The following is a 13177-nucleotide window of genomic DNA, read 5'->3' as shown; positions in this document are numbered from 1 at the left end:
CATCAAAGTGGTCAGGGTTAGGGCATCAAAGTGGTCAGGGTCAGGGCATCAAAGTGGTCAGGGCATCAAAGTGGTCAGGGTTAGGGCATCAAAGTGGTCAGGGTTAGGGCATCAAAGTGGTCAGTGTTAGGGCATCAAAGTGGTCAGGGCATCAAAGAGGTCAGGGCATCAAAGTGGTCAGGGCATCAAAGTGTTCAGGGTTAGGGCATCAAAGTGGTCAGGGCATCAAAGTGGTCAGGGTTAGGGCATCAAAGTGGTCAGGGCATCAAAGTGGTCAGGGTTAGGGCATCAAAGTGGTCAGGGCATCAAAGTGGTCAGGGTTAGGGCATCAAAGTGGTCAGGGTCAGGGCATCAAAGTGGTCAGGGTTAGGGCATCAAAGTGGTCAGGGCATCAAAGTGGTTAGGGCATCAAAGTGTTCAGGGTTAGGGCATCAAAGTGGTCAGGGCATCAAAGTGGTCAGGGTTAGGGCATCAAAGTGGTCAGGGCATCAAAGTGGTCAGGGCATCAAAGTGGTCAGGGCATCAAAGTGGTTAGGGCATCAAAGTGGTCAGGGTTAGGGCATCAAAGTGGTCAGGGCATCAAAGTGGTCAGGGCATCAAAGTGGTCAGGTTTAAGGCATCAAATTGGTCAGGGTTAGGTTATCAAAGTGGTGAGGGTTAGGTTATCAAAGTGGTCAGGGCATCAAAGTGGTCAGGGTTAGGGCATCAAAGTGGTCAGGGTTATGGCATCAAAGTGGTCAGGGTTATGGCATCAAAGTGGTCAGGGTTATGGCATCAAAGTGGTCAGGGTTAGGGCATCAAAGTGGTCAGGGCATCAAAGTGGTTAGGGTTAGGGCATCAAAGTGGTCAGGGCATCAAAGTGGTCAGGGTTAGGGCATCAAAGTGGTCAGGGTTAGGGCCTCAAAGTGGTGAGGGCATCAAAGTGGTCAGGGCATCGAAGTGGTCAGGGTTAGGGCATCAAAGTGGTCAGGGCATCAAAGTGGTTAGGGTCAGGGCATCAAAGTGGTCAGGGTCAGGGCATCAAAGTGGTTAGGGTCAGGGCATCAAAGTGGTCAGGGTTAGGGCATCAAAGTGGTCAGGGCATCAAAGTGGTCAGGGTTAGGTCATCAAAGTGGTCAGGGTTAGGGCATCAAAGTGGTCAGGGCATCAAAGTGGTCAGGTTTAAGGCATCAAAGTGGTCAGGGTTAGGTCATCAAAGTGGTCAAGGTTAGGGCATCAAAGTGGTCAGGGTTAGGGCATCAAAGTGGTCAGGGTTAGGGCATCAAAGTGGTCAGGGCATCAAAGTGGTCAGGGTTAGGTCATCAAAGTGGTCAGGGTTAGGGCATCAAAGTGGTCAGGGTTAGGGCATCAACGTGGTCAGGGTTAGGGAATCAAAGTGGTCAGGGTTAGGGCATCAAAGTGGTCAGGGCATCAAAGTGGTTAGGGTTAGGTCATCAAAGTGGTCAGGGTTAGGGCATCAAAGTGGTTAGGGTTAGGGCATCAAAGTGGTCAGGGTTAGGGAATCAAAGTGGTCAGGGTTAGGGCATCAAAGTGGTCAGGGTTAGGTCATCAAAGTGGTCAGGGTTAGGGCATCAAAGTGGTTAGGGTTAGGGGATCAAAGTGGTCAGGGTTAGGGAATCAAAGTGGTCAGGGTTAGGGCATCAAAGTGGTCAGGGCATCAAAGTGGTCAGGGCATCAAAGTGGTCAGGGTTAGGGCATCAAAGTGGTCAGGGTCAGGGCATCAAAGTGGTCAGGGCATCAAAGTGGTCAGGGTTAGGGCATCAAAGTGGTCAGGGCATCAAAGTGGTCAGGGTTAGGTCATCAAAGTGGTCAGGGTTAGGGCATCAAAGTGGTCAGGGTTAGGGCATCAAAGTGGTCAGGGTTAGGGCATCAAAGTGGTCAGGGCATCAAAGTGGTTAGGGTTAGGTCATCAAAGTGGTCAGGGTTAGGGCATCAAAGTGGTTAGGGTTAGGGCATCAAAGTGGTCAGGGTTAGGGAATCAAAGTGGTCAGGGTTAGGGCATCAAAGTGGTCAGGGTTAGGTCATCAAAGTGGTCAGGATTAGGGCATCAAAGTGGTTAGGGTTAGGGCATCAAAGTGGTCAGGGTTAGGGAATCAAAGTGGTCAGGGTTAGGGCATCAAAGTGGTCAGGGCATCAAAGTGGTCAGGGCATCAAAGTGGTCAGGGTTAGGGCATCAAAGTGGTCAGGGTCAGGGCATCAAAGTGGTCAGGGCATCAAAGTGGTCAGGGTTAGGGCATCAAAGTGGTCAGGGCATCGAAGTGGTCAGGGTTAGGGCATCAAAGTGGTCAGGGTTAGGGAATCAAAGTGGTCAGGGCATCAAAGTGGTCAGGGCATCAAAGTGGTCAGGGTTAGGGCATCAAAGTGGTCAGGGTCAGGGCATCAAAGTGGTCAGGGCATCAAAGTGGTCAGGGTTAGGGCATCAAAGTGGTCAGGGTTAGGGCATCAAAGTGGTCAGGGTTAGGGCATCAAAGTGGTCAGGGCATCAAAGAGGTCAGGGCATCAAAGTGGTCAGGGCATCAAAGTGTTCAGGGTTAGGGCATCAAAGTGGTCAGGGCATCAAAGTGGTCAGGGTTAGGGCATCAAAGTGGTCAGGGCATCAAAGTGGTCAGGGTTAGGGCATCAAAGTGGTCAGGGCATCAAAGTGGTCAGGGTTAGGGCATCAAAGTGGTCAGGGTCAGGGCATCAAAGTGGTCAGGGTTAGGGCATCAAAGTGGTCAGGGCATCAAAGTGGTTAGGGCATCAAAGTGTTCAGGGTTAGGGCATCAAAGTGGTCAGGGCATCAAAGTGGTCAGGGTTAGGGCATCAAAGTGGTCAGGGCATCAAAGTGGTCAGGGCATCAAAGTGGTCAGGGCATCAAAGTGGTTAGGGCATCAAAGTGTTCAGGGTTAGGGCATCAAATTGGTCAGGGCATCAAAGTGGTCAGGGCATCAAAGTGGTTAGGGCATCAAAGTGGTCAGGGCATCAAAGTGGTCAGGGTCAGGGCATCAAAGTGGTCAGGGCATCAAAGTGGTCAGGGTTAGGGCATCAAAGTGATCAGGGCATCAAAGTGGTCAGGGCATCAAAGTGGTCAGGGCATCAAAGTGGTCAGGTTTAAGGCATCAAATTGGTCAGGGTTAGGTTATCAAAGTGGTGAGGGTTAGGTTATCAAAGTGGTCAGGGCATCAAAGTGGTCAGGGTTAGGGCATCAAAGTGGTCAGGGTTATGGCATCAAAGTGGTCAGGGTTATGGCATCAAAGTGGTCAGGGTTATGGCATCAAAGTGGTCAGGGTTAGGGCATCAAAGTGGTCAGGGCATCAAAGTGGTTAGGGTTAGGGCATCAAAGTGGTCAGGGCATCAAAGTGGTCAGGGTTAGGGAGTCAAAGTGGTCAGGGTTAGGGCCTCAAAGTGGTGAGGGCATCAAAGTGGTCAGGGCATCGAAGTGGTCAGGGTCAGGGCATCAAAGTGGTCAGGGCATCAAAGTGGTTAGGGTCAGGGCATCAAAGTGGTCAGGGTCAGGGCATCAAAGTGGTCAGGGTCAGGGCATCAAAGTGGTCAGGGCATGAAAGTGGTTAGGGTCAGGGCATCAAAGTGGTCAGGGCATCAAAGTGGTCAGGGTTAGGGCATCAAAGTGATCAGGGCATCAAAGTGGTCAGGGCATCAAAGTGGTCAGGGCATCAAAGTGGTCAGGTTTAAGGCATCAAATTGGTCAGGGTTAGGTTATCAAAGTGGTGAGGGTTAGGTTATCAAAGTGGTCAGGGCATCAAAGTGGTCAGGGTTAGGGCATCAAAGTGGTCAGGGTTATGGCATCAAAGTGGTCAGGGTTATGGCATCAAAGTGGTCAGGGTTATGGCATCAAAGTGGTCAGGGTTAGGGCATCAAAGTGGTCAGGGCATCAAAGTGTTTAGGGTTAGGGCATCAAAGTGGTCAGGGCATCAAAGTGGTCAGGGTTAGGGAGTCAAAGTGGTCAGGGTTAGGGCCTCAAAGTGGTGAGGGCATCAAAGTGGTCAGGGCATCGAAGTGGTCAGGGTCAGGGCATCAAAGTGGTCAGGGCATCAAAGTGGTTAGGGTCAGGGCATCAAAGTGGTCAGGGTCAGGGCATCAAAGTGGTCAGGGTCAGGGCATCAAAGTGGTCAGGGCATGAAAGTGGTTAGGGTCAGGGCATCAAAGTGGTCAGGGTTAGGGCATCAAAGTGGTCAGGGCATCAAAGTGGTCAGGGTTAGGTCATCAAAGTGGTCAGGGTTAGGGCATCAAAGTGGTCAGGGCATCAAAGTGGTCAGGTTTAAGGCATCAAAGTGGTCAGGGTTAGGTCAGCAAAGTGGTCAGGTTTAGGGCATCAAAGTGGTCAGGGCATCAAAGTGGTCACGGCATCAAAGTGGTCAGGGCATCAAAGTGGTTAGGGCATCAAAGTGGTCAGGGTTAGGGCATCAAAGTGGTCAGGGCATCAAAGTGGTCAGGGTTAGGGCATCAAAGTGGTCAGGGCATCAAAGTGGTCAGGGTTAGGTCATCAAAGTGGTCAGGGTTAGGGCATCAAAGTGGTCAGGGCATCAAAGTGGTCAGGTTTAAGGCATCAAAGTGGTCAGGGTTAGGTCATCAAAGTGGTCAGGGTTAGGGCATCAAAGTGGTCAGGGTTAGGGCATCAAAGTGGTCAGGGTTAGGGCATCAAAGTGGTCAGGGCATCAAAGTGGTCAGGGTTAGGTCATCAAAGTGGTCAGGGTTAGGGCATCAAAGTGGTCAGGGTTAGGGCATCAACGTGGTCAGGGTTAGGGAATCAAAGTGGTCAGGGTTAGGGCATCAAAGTGGTCAGGGCATCAAAGTGGTCAGGGTTAGGTCATCAAAGTGGTCAGGGTTAGGGCATCAATGTGGTCAGGGTTAGGGCATCAAAGTGGTCAGGGTTAGGGCATCAAAGTGGCTAGGGTTAGGGAATCAAAGTGGTCAGGGTTAGGGCATCAAAGTGGTCAGGGTTAGGTCATCAAAGTGGTCAGGGTTAGGGCATCAAAGTGGTTAGGGTTAGGGCATCAAAGTGGTCAGGGTTAGGGAATCAAAGTGGTCAGGGTTAGGGCATCAAAGTGGTCAGGGCATCAAAGTCGTCAGGGCATCAAAGTGGTCAGGGTTAGGGCATCAAAGTGGTCAGGGTCAGGGCATCAAAGTGGTCAGGGCATCAAAGTGGTTAGGGTTAGGGCATCAAAGTGGTCAGGGCATCGAAGTGGTCAGGGTTAGGGCATCAAAGTGGTCAGGGTTAGGGCATCAAAGTGGTCAGGGTTAGGGAATCAAAGTGGTCAGGGTTAGGGCATCAAAGTGGTCAGGGTTAGGTCATCAAAGTGGTCAGGGTTAGGGCATCAAAATGGTTAGGGTTAGGGCATCAAAGTGGTCAGGGTTAGGGAATCAAAGTGGTCAGGGTTAGGGCATCAAAGTGGTCAGGGCATCAAAGTGGTCAGGGCATCAAAGTGGTCAGGGTTAGGGCATCAAAGTGGTCAGGGTCAGGGCATCAAAGTGGTCAGGGCATCAAAGTGGTCAGGGTTAGGGCATCAAAGTGGTCAGGGCATCGAAGTGGTCAGGGTTAGGGCATCAAAGTGGTCAGGGTTAGGGAATCAAAGTGGTCAGGGCATCAAAGTGGTCAGGGCATCAAAGTGGTCAGGGTTAGGGCATCAAAGTGGTCAGGGTCAGGGCATCAAAGTGGTCAGGGCATCAAAGTGGTCAGGGTTAGGGCATCAAAGTGGTCAGGGTTAGGGCATCAAAGTGGTCAGGGTTAGGGCATCAAAGTGGTCAGGGCATCAAAGAGGTCAGGGCATCAAAGTGGTCAGGGCATCAAAGTGTTCAGGGTTAGGGCATCAAAGTGGTCAGGGCATCAAAGTGGTCAGGGTTAGGGCATCAAAGTGGTCAGGGCATCAAAGTGGTCAGGGTTAGGGCATCAAAGTGGTCAGGGCATCAAAGTGGTCAGGGTTAGGGCATCAAAGTGGTCAGGGTCAGGGCATCAAAGTGGTCAGGGTTAGGGCATCAAAGTGGTCAGGGCATCAAAGTGGTCAGGGCATCAAAGTGGTCAGGGTTAGGGCATCAAAGTGGTCAGGGCATCAAAGTGGTCAGGGCATCAAAGTGGTTAGGGCATCAAAGTGTTCAGGGTTAGGGCATCAAATTGGTCAGGGCATCAAAGTGGTCAGGGCATCAAAGTGGTTAGGGCATCAAAGTGGTCAGGGCATCAAAGTGGTCAGGGTCAGGGCATCAAAGTGGTCAGGGCATCAAAGTGGTCAGGGTTAGGGCATCAAAGTGATCAGGGCATCAAAGTGGTCAGGGCATCAAAGTGGTCAGGGCATCAAAGTGGTCAGGTTTAAGGCATCAAATTGGTCAGGGTTAGGTTATCAAAGTGGTGAGGGTTAGGTTATCAAAGTGGTCAGGGCATCAAAGTGGTCAGGGTTAGGGCATCAAAGTGGTCAGGGTTATGGCATCAAAGTGGTCAGGGTTATGGCATCAAAGTGGTCAGGGTTATGGCATCAAAGTGGTCAGGTTAGGGCATCAAAGTGGTCAGGGCATCAAAGTGGTTAGGGTTAGGGCATCAAAGTGGTCAGGGCATCAAAGTGGTCAGGGTTAGGGCATCAAAGTGGTCAGGGTTAGGGCCTCAAAGTGGTGAGGGCATCAAAGTGGTCAGGGCATCGAAGTGGTCAGGGTCAGGGCATCAAAGTGGTCAGGGCATCAAAGTGGTTAGGGTCAGGGCATCAAAGTGGTCAGGGTCAGGGCATCAAAGTGGTCAGGGTCAGGGCATCAAAGTGGTCAGGGCATGAAAGTGGTTAGGGTCAGGGCATCAAAGTGGTCAGGGTTAGGGCATCAAAGTGGTCAGGGCATCAAAGTGGTCAGGGTTAGGTCATCAAAGTGGTCAGGGTTAGGGCATCAAAGTGGTCAGGGCATCAAAGTGGTCAGGTTTAAGGCATCAAAGTGGTCAGGGTTAGGTCAGCAAAGTGGTCAGGGTTAGGGCATCAAAGTGGTCAGGGCATCAAAGTGGTCACGGCATCAAAGTGGTCAGGGCATCAAAGTGGTTAGGGCATCAAAGTGGTCAGGGTTAGGGCATCAAAGTGGTCAGGGCATCAAAGTGGTCAGGGCATCAAAGTGGTTAGGGCATCAAAGTGGTCAGGGCATCAAAGTGGTCAGGGTCAGGGCATCAAAGTGGTCAGGGCATCAAAGTGGTCAGGGTTAGGGCATCAAAGTGATCAGGGCATCAAAGTGGTCAGGGCATCAAAGTGGTCAAGGCATCAAAGTGGTCAGGGAATCAAAGTGGTCAGGTTTAAGGCATCAAATTGGTCAGGGTTAGGTTATCAAAGTGGTGAGGGTTAGGTTATCAAAGTGGTCAGGGCATCAAAGTGGTCAGGGTTAGGGCATCAAAGTGGTCAGGGTTATGGCATCAAAGTGGTCAGGGTTATGGCATCAAAGTGGTCAGGGTTATGGCATCAAAGTGGTCAGGGTTAGGGCATCAAAGTGGTCAGGGCATCAAAGTGGTTAGGGTTAGGGCATCAAAGTGGTCAGGGCATCAAAGTGGTCAGGGTTAGGGCATCAAAGTGGTCAGGGTTAGGGCCTCAAAGTGGTGAGGGCATCAAAGTGGTCAGGGCATCGAAGTGGTCAGGGTTAGGGCATCAAAGTGGTCAGGGCATCAAAGTGGTTAGGGTCAGGGCATCAAAGTGGTCAGGGTCAGGGCATCAAAGTGGTCAGGGTCAGGGCATCAAAGTGGTCAGGGCATCAAAGTGGTTAGGGTCAGGGCATCAAAGTGGTCAGGGTTAGGGCATCAAAGTGGTCAGGGCATCAAAGTGGTCAGGGTTAGGTCATCAAAGTGGTCAGGGTTAGGGCATCAAAGTGGTCAGGGCATCAAAGTGGTCAGGTTTAAGGCATCAAAGTGGTCAGGGTTAGGTCATCAAAGTGGTCAGGGTTAGGGCATCAAAGTGGTCAGGGTTAGGGCATCAAAGTGGTCAGGGTTAGGGCATCAAAGTGGTCAGGGCATCAAAGTGGTCAGGGTTAGGGCATCAAAGTGGTCAGGGTTAGGGCATCAACGTGGTCAGGGTTAGGGAATCAAAGTGGTCAGGGTTAGGGAATCAAAGTGGTCAGGGCATCAAAGTGGTCAGGGTTAGGTCATCAAAGTGGTCAGGGTTAGGGCATCAAAGTGGTCAGGGTTAGGGCATCAAAGTGGTCAGGGTTAGGGCATCAAAGTGGCTAGGGTTAGATCACCAAAGTGGTCAGGGTTAGGGCATCAAAGTGGTCAGGGTTAGGGCATCAAAGTGGTCAGGGCATCAAAGTGGTCAGGGTTAGGGCATCAAAGTGGTCAGGGTTAGGGCATCAAAGTGGTTAGGGCATCAATGTGGTCAGGGTTAGGGCATCAAAGTGGTCAGGGTTAGGGCGTCAAAGTGGCCAGGGCATCAAAGTGGTCAGGGTAAGGGCATCAAAGTGGCAGGGCATCAAAGTGGTCAGGGTTAGGGCATCAAAGTGGTCAGGGTTAGGGCATCAAAGTGGTTAGGGTTAGGGCATCAAAGTGGTCAGGGTTAGGGCATCAAAGTGGTCAGAGTTAGCGCATAAAAGTGGCAGGGCATCAAAGTGGTTAGGGCATCAAAGTGGTCAGGGTTAGGGCATCAAAGTGGTCAGGGCATCAAAGTGGTCAGGGTTAGGGCATCAAAGTGGTTAGGGTTAGGGCATCAAAGTGGTCAGGGTTAGGGCATCAAAGTGGTCAGAGTTAGGGCATCAAAGTGGCAGGGCATCAAAGTGGTTAGGGCATCAAAGTGGTCAGGGTTAGGGCATCAAAGTGGTCAGGGCATCAAAGTGGTCAGGGTTAGGTTATCAAAGTGGTCAGGGCATCAAAGTGGTCAGGGTTAGGGCATCAAAGTGGTCAGGGCATCAAAGTGGTCAGGGTTAGGGCATCAAAGTGGTCAGGGTTAGGGCATCAAAGTGGTTAGGGCATCAATGTGGTCAGGGTTAGGGCATCAAAGTGGTCAGGGTTAGGGCATCAAAGTGGTCAGGGTTAGGGCGTCAAAGTGGCCAGGGCATCAAAGTGGTCAGGGTAAGGGCATCAAATTGGCAGGGCATCAAAGTGGTCAGGGCATCAAAGTGGTCAGGGTTAGGGCATCAAAGTGGTTAGGGTTAGGGCATCAAAGTGGTCAGGGTTAGGGCATCAAAGTGGCAGGCCATCAAAGTGGTTAGGGCATCAAAGTGGTCAGGGTTAGGGCATCAAAGTGGTCAGGGCATCAAAGTGGTCAGGGTTAGGTTATCAAAGTGGTCAGGGCATCAAAGTGGTCAGGGTTAGGGCATCAAAGTGGTCAGGGCATCAAAGTGGTCAGGGTTAGGGCATCAAAGTGGTCAGGGTTAGGGCATCAAAGTGGTCAGGGCATCAAAGTGGTCAGGGTTAGGGCATCAAAGTGGTTAGGGCATCAATGTGGTCAGGGTTAGGGCATCAAAGTGGTCAGGGTTAGGGCATCAAAGTGGTCAGGGTTAGGGCATCAAAGTGGTCAGGGTTAGGGCATCAAAGTGGTCAGGGTCAGGGCATCAAAGTGGTCAGGGTTAGATCACCAAAGGGATCAGGGTTAGGGCATCAAAGTGGTCAGGGTTAGGGCATCAAAGTGGTCAGGGTTAGGGCATCAAAGTGGTCAGGGCATCAAAGTGGTCACGGCATCAAAGTGGTCAGGGTTAGGTCAGCAAAGTGGTCAGGGTTAGGGCATCAAAGTGGTCAGGGCATCAAAGTGGTCACGGCATCAAAGTGGTCAGGGCATCAAAGTGGTTAGGGCATCAAAGTGGTCAGGGTTAGGGCATCAAAGTGGTCAGGGCATCAAAGTGGTCAGGGCATCAAAGTGGTCAGGGCATCAAAGTGGTTAGGGCATCAAAGTGTTCAGGGTTAGGGCATCAAATTGGTCAGGGCATCAAAGTGGTCAGGGCATCAAAGTGGTTAGGGCATCAAAGTGGTCAGGGCATCAAAGTGGTCAGGGTCAGGGCATCAAAGTGGTCAGGGCATCAAAGTGGTCAGGGTTAGGGCATCAAAGTGATCAGGGCATCAAAGTGGTCAGGGCATCAAAGTGGTCAGGGCATCAAAGTGGTCAGGGAATCAAAGTGGTCAGGTTTAAGGCATCAAATCGCTCAGGGTTAGGTTATCAAAGTGGTGAGGGTTAGGTTATCAAAGTGGTCAGGGCATCAAAGTGGTCAGGGTTAGGGCATCAAAGTGGTCAGGGTTATGGCATCAAAGTGGTCAGGGTTATGGCATCAAAGTGGTCAGGGTTATGGCATCAAAGTGGTCAGGGTTAGGGCATCAAAGTGGTGAGGGCATCAAAGTGGTCAGGGCATCGAAGTGGTCAGGGTTAGGGCATCAAAGTGGTCAGGGCATCAAAGTGGTTAGGGTCAGGGCATCAAAGTGGTCAGGGTTAGGGCATCAAAGTGGTCAGGGCATCAAAGTGGTCAGGGTTAGGTCATCAAAGTGGTCAGGGTTAGGGCATCAAAGTGGTCAGGGCATCAAAGTGGTCAGGTTTAAGGCATCAAAGTGGTCAGGGTTAGGTCATCAAAGTGGTCAGGGTTAGGGCATCAAAGTGGTCAGGGTTAGGGCATCAAAGTGGTCAGGGTTAGGGCATCAAAGTGGTCAGGGCATCAAAGTGGTCAGGGTTAGGTCATCAAAGTGGTCAGGGTTAGGGCATCAAAGTGGTCAGGGTTAGGGCATCAACGTGGTCAGGGTTAGGGAATCAAAGTGGTCAGGGTTAGGGAATCAAAGTGGTCAGGGCATCAAAGTGGTCAGGGTTAGGTCATCAAAGTGGTCAGGGTTAGGGCATCAAAGTGGTCAGGGTTAGATCACCAAAGTGGTCAGGGTTAGGGCATCAAAGTGGTCAGGGTTAGGGCATCAAAGTGGTCAGGGCATCAAAGTGGTCAGGGTTAGGGCATCAAAGTGGTCAGGGTTAGGGCATCAAAGTGGTTAGGGCATCAATGTGGTCAGGGTTAGGGCATCAAAGTGGTCAGGGTTAGGGCGTCAAAGTGGCCAGGGCATCAAAGTGGTCAGGGTAAGGGCATCAAAGTGGTTAGGGCATCAATGTGGTCAGGGTTAGGGCATCAAAGTGGTCAGGGTTAGGGCGTCAAAGTGGCCAGGGCATCAAAGTGGTCAGGGTAAGGGCATCAAAGTGGCAGGGCATCAAAGTGGTCAGGGTTAGGGCATCAAAGTGGTCAGGGTTAGGGCATCAAAGTGGTTAGGGTTAGGGCATCAAAGTGGTCAGGGTTAGGGCATCAAAGTGGTCAGAGTTAGCGCATAAAAGTGGCAGGGCATCAAAGTGGTTAGGGCATCAAAGTGGTCAGGGTTAGGTTATCAAAGTGGTCAGGGCATCAAAGTGGTCAGGGTTAGGGCATCAAAGTGGTCAGGGCATCAAAGTGGTCAGGGTTAGGTTATCAAAGTGGTCAGGGCATCAAAGTGGTCAGGGTTAGGGCATCAAAGTGGTCAGGGCATCAAAGTGGTCAGGGTTAGGGCATCAAAGTGGTCAGGGTTAGGGCATCAAAGTGGTTAGGGCATCAATGTGGTCAGGGTTAGGGCATCAAAGTGGTCAGGGTTAGGGCATCAAAGTGGTCAGGGTTAGGGCGTCAAAATGGCCAGGGCATCAAAGTGGTCAGGGTAAGGGCATCAAATTGGCAGGGCATCAAAGTGGTCAGGGCATCAAAGTGGTCAGGGTTAGGGCATCAAAGTGGTTAGGGTTAGGGCATCAAAGTGGTCAGGGTTAGGGCATCAAAGTGGTCAGAGTTAGGGCATCAAAGTGGCAGGCCATCAAAGTGGTTAGGGCATCAAAGTGGTCAGGGTTAGGGCATCAAAGTGGTCAGGGCATCAAAGTGGTCAGGGTTAGGTCATCAAAGTGGTCAGGGTTAGGGCATCAAAGTGGTCAGGGTTAGGGCATCAAAGTGGTCAGGGTTAGGGCATCAAAGTGGTCAGGGCATCAAAGTGGTCAGGGTTAGGTCATCAAAGTGGTCAGGGTTAGGGCATCAAAGTGGTCAGGGTTAGGGCATCAACGTGGTCAGGGTTAGGGAATCAAAGTGGTCAGGGTTAGGGAATCAAAGTGGTCAGGGCATCAAAGTGGTCAGGGTTAGGTCATCAAAGTGGTCAGGGTTAGGGCATCAAAGTGGTCAGGGTTAGATCACCAAAGTGGTCAGGGTTAGGGCATCAAAGTGGTCAGGGTTAGGGCATCAAAGTGGTCAGGGCATCAAAGTGGTCAGGGTTAGGGCATCAAAGTGGTCAGGGTTAGGGCATCAAAGTGGTTAGGGCATCAATGTGGTCAGGGTTAGGGCATCAAAGTGGTCAGGGTTAGGGCGTCAAAGTGGCCAGGGCATCAAAGTGGTCAGGGTAAGGGCATCAAAGTGGTTAGGGCATCAATGTGGTCAGGGTTAGGGCATCAAAGTGGTCAGGGTTAGGGCGTCAAAGTGGCCAGGGCATCAAAGTGGTCAGGGTAAGGGCATCAAAGTGGCAGGGCATCAAAGTGGTCAGGGTTAGGGCGTCAAAGTGGTCAGGGTTAGGGCATCAAAGTGGTTAGGGTTAGGGCATCAAAGTGGTCAGGGTTAGGGCATCAAAGTGGTCAGAGTTAGCGCATAAAAGTGGCAGGGCATCAAAGTGGTTAGGGCATGAAAGTGGTCAGGGTTAGGGCATCAAAGTGGTCAGGGCATCAAAGTGGTCAGGGTTAGGGCATCAAAGTGGTTAGGGTTAGGGCATCAAAGTGGTCAGGGTTAGGGCATCAAAGTGGTCAGAGTTAGGGCATCAAAGTGGCAGGGCATCAAAGTGGTTAGGGCATCAAAGTGGTCAGGGTTAGGGCATCAAAGTGGTCAGGGCATCAAAGTGGTCAGGGTTAGGTTATCAAAGTGGTCAGGGCATCAAAGTGGTCAGGGTTAGGGCATCAAAGTGGTCAGGGCATCAAAGTGGTCAGGGTTAGGGCATCAAAGTGGTCAGGGTTAGGGCATCAAAGTGGTTAGGGCATCAATGTGGTCAGGGTTAGGGCATCAAAGTGGTCAGGGTTAGGGCATCAAAGTGGTCAGGGTTAGGGCGTCAAAGTGGCCAGGGCATCAAAGTGGTCAGGGTAAGGGCATCAAATTGGCAGGGCATCAAAGTGGTCAGGGCATCAAAGTGGTCAGGGTTAGGGCATCAAAGTGGTTAGGGTTAGGGCATCAAAGTGGTCAGGGTTAGGGCATCAAAGTGGTCAGAGTTAGGGCATCAAAGTGGCAGGCCATCAAAGTG

The sequence above is a fragment of the Oncorhynchus nerka genome, linkage group LG25 (assembly GCF_034236695.1).
Source record: "Oncorhynchus nerka isolate Pitt River linkage group LG25, Oner_Uvic_2.0, whole genome shotgun sequence".
Classification (NCBI taxonomy): domain Eukaryota; kingdom Metazoa; phylum Chordata; class Actinopteri; order Salmoniformes; family Salmonidae; genus Oncorhynchus; species Oncorhynchus nerka.
The sequence above is the reverse complement of the archived record's forward strand: the minus strand, read 5'-3'. Positions refer to the sequence as shown.